This window comes from Taudactylus pleione, unplaced genomic scaffold, assembly GCF_031769625.1.
Source record: "Taudactylus pleione unplaced genomic scaffold, aTauple2 ptg000095l, whole genome shotgun sequence".
Classification (NCBI taxonomy): Eukaryota; Metazoa; Chordata; class Amphibia; order Anura; family Myobatrachidae; genus Taudactylus; species Taudactylus pleione.
The window spans coordinates 33,188,931-33,192,500 of NW_028284497.1; positions in this window are offsets into that span (position 1 = coordinate 33,188,931).

Here is a 3,570-nt window from a genome sequence, read left to right on the forward strand (position 1 = left end):
GGCAGTGAACTATGGGAGAGACGTCATGCGTCTCTCCCATAGTGCAGAGGAGCAGCGCCAGCAAAGCGGATCAGAAGGCAGCTGGAGCGGGGCTTAAGGTAAGTATGATTTATTTATTTTTTCTCTTTAGCGCAAGCTGACACAGACGCACCCACGCTGACACGGATGCACACATGCTGACAGATGCACACACTCTGACACAGATGCACCCACGCTGACATATACACACACACGCTGACACAGATGCATCCACACTGACATAAGCACACACGCTGACACAGATGCACCCACGCTAATGCAGATGCACATACACTGACACAAATACACCCAAGCTGACACAGATGCACACACGCTGATACAGATGCACACACGGTGACACAGACACACCCACGCTGATATATGCACACACGCTGACATATACACACACGTTGACACAGATGCACACACGCTGACACATACGCACCCTTGCTGACACAGATGAACCCACGCTGACACAGACGCACCCACACTAAACCAGACGCACCCACGCTGATATACGCACACACTGACATATACACACACACATTGACACAGATGCACACACGCTGACACAGACGCACCCAGTCTGATATACGCACACACGCTGACATATACTCACCCACCCTGCAGGGCCGGATTGAGGGCCACATGGGCCTGGAGCTGAAAATGACCAAGGGCCTATTATGAGAAGCAGAGGAGGTGTGACCAGTGCTGTATAGGTGTGGCCAGTGCCATGTGGGCATGTACACCCCTATACCCAATGTTTCCCTAAATATGTAAAAAAAAAAAAAGGTTAATTTTGTGATGTAAATAGAAATACAATTTTACTACTTATGATTTATGGCTGACCGTGTGGATAGCAGATGGTCAGTCAACATCATGTTCTCATGACAATGGGCCTATTTTTATGTGGAGGCCTGGAGCTGTAGCTCCATCCGCCCCATTGTTAATCTGGCCCTGCCACCCTGACACAGATGCACCCACGCTGATATACACACACGCTGACATATACACACACACATTGACACAGATGCACACACGCTGACACAGACGCACCCACGCTGACACAGACGCACCCACTCTGATATACGCACACACGCTGACACAGATGCACCCACGCTGATATACACACACACCCTGACACAGATGCACCCACACTAACACAGACGCACCCATGCTGATATACGCACACACGCTGACACAGATGCACACACGCTGACACAGACTCACCCACGCTGATATACACACACACGTTGACACAGATGCACACACGCTGACACAGACGTACACACGCTGACACAGACGCACACACTCTGACACAGATGCACACACTCTGACATATACACACCCACCCTGACACAGATTCACTCACCCTGACACATACGCGCACAAGCTGACATATACACACCCACCCTGACACAGATGCACCCACGCTGATATACGCACACACGCTGACATATACACACACGCTGACACAGACGCACCCACGCTGATATACACACACACTCTGACACAGATGCACCCACACTAACAGACGCACCCACGCTGATATACGCACACACGCTGACATATACACACCCACCCTGACACAGATGCACCCACACTAACACAGATGCACCCACGCTGATATACGCACACACGCTGACACAGACTCACCCACGCTGATATACACACACACGTTGACACAGATGCACACACGCTATCACAAACGTACACACTCTGACACAGATGTACACACTCTGACACAGACGCACCCACGTTGACACAGACGCACCCACGCTGACACAGACGCACACACTCTGACATATACACACCCACCCTGACACAGATTCACTCACCCTGACACAGATTCACTCACCCTGACACATACGCACCCGAGCTGATATATGCACACATGCTGACATATACACACACACATGTCGACACAGACGCACAAACTCTGACACAGACACACCCACCCTGACACAGATTCACTCACCCTGACACATACGCACCCACGCTGATATATGCACACATGCTGACATATACACACACGTCAACACAGATGCACACACTCTGACACAGACGCACATACGCTGACACAGATGCACCCACGCCAGGGCCGGATTTACCATAAGGCAACCTATGCATCCGCCTAGGGCCCGTTGGGTCCTAAGGGGCCCGTGGCCGTCCCCTTACGAAATCCGGCCCTGTGGAACAGCCTTCAACTCTGTGTTTGAAGTGCTGCTGCGGACGGAGTGAGATCTTACAGAGTCTATCAGCAGCAGCATGTCAGGTCTCTGCCTCTATGTGGGGGACTCGGAGGCGGAGTTGCAGTACTACAGCTGCCAGCCCGGGGTCCTGGGACACTGTGTTCAGCCAGTCTACTCTGCTGACACCTCACCCGCATTGTATCCAGCCCTCCCCTCCGTAGCATGCCCTGATGTCAGCCTACGCTGCTGTACTAGTTATCCCCTGCAGTCACAGGGTAATTTGCCTGCCTTCTGTATTGTAATCACCCCACCCCACCCCCCCGCTGCATGCGCTGAAATAGCGGCAGCCTACTCAAACCAACCCCCCACCCCAGCAGCCTGCGCTGCTGTAGCCAGCACCCGCTCCGCAGTCAGTGTGAGTGCTGCCCACCACCCCCCCTCCCCATAGTGTGACCAGCCTCCCCTCCACCTCTGCAGTGTGGCACCCCCCTGGACAACTCTACCTCCCCTGCACTGTTGGAACTGCAGGAGACTTCCACTCCCCAGGTTGAGTAAGCTTAACTTTAAAACATTTCTTATACTGTCAAATAACACTACTTTATCTATCTATCTATCTATCTATCTATCTATCTATCTCATATCTTTCTATCTATCTCATATCTATCTTTCTATCTATCTATCTCATATCTATCTATCTCATATCTATCTTTCTATCTATCTCATATCTTTCTATCTATCTTTCTATCTATCTATCTATCTCATATCTATCTATCTATCTATCTATCTATCTCATATCTATCTATCTATCTATCTCATATCTATCTATCTATCTATCTCATATCTATCTATCTATCTATCTCATATCTATCTATCTCATATCTATCTATCTATCTATCTATCTCATATCTTTCTATCTATCTATCTCATATCTATCTATCTCATATCTATCTATCTCATATATTTCTATCTATCTATCTCATATCTATCTATCTCATATATTTCTATCTATCTATCTATCTATCTATCTATCTCATATCTATCTATCTATCTCATATCTATCTTTCTATCTATCTATCTCATATCTATCTATCTATCTCATATCTATCTTTCTATCTATCTATCTATCTATCTATCTCATATCTTTCTATCTATCTATCTCATATCGATCTATCTATATATCTATCTATCTAATATCTTTCTATCTATCTATCTATCTATCTCATATCTATCTATCTATCTCATATCTTTCTATCTATCTCATATCTATCTATCTCATATCTATCTCATATCTTTCTATCTATCTCATATCTATCTATCTCATATATTTCTATCTATCTATCTATCTATCTATCTATCTATC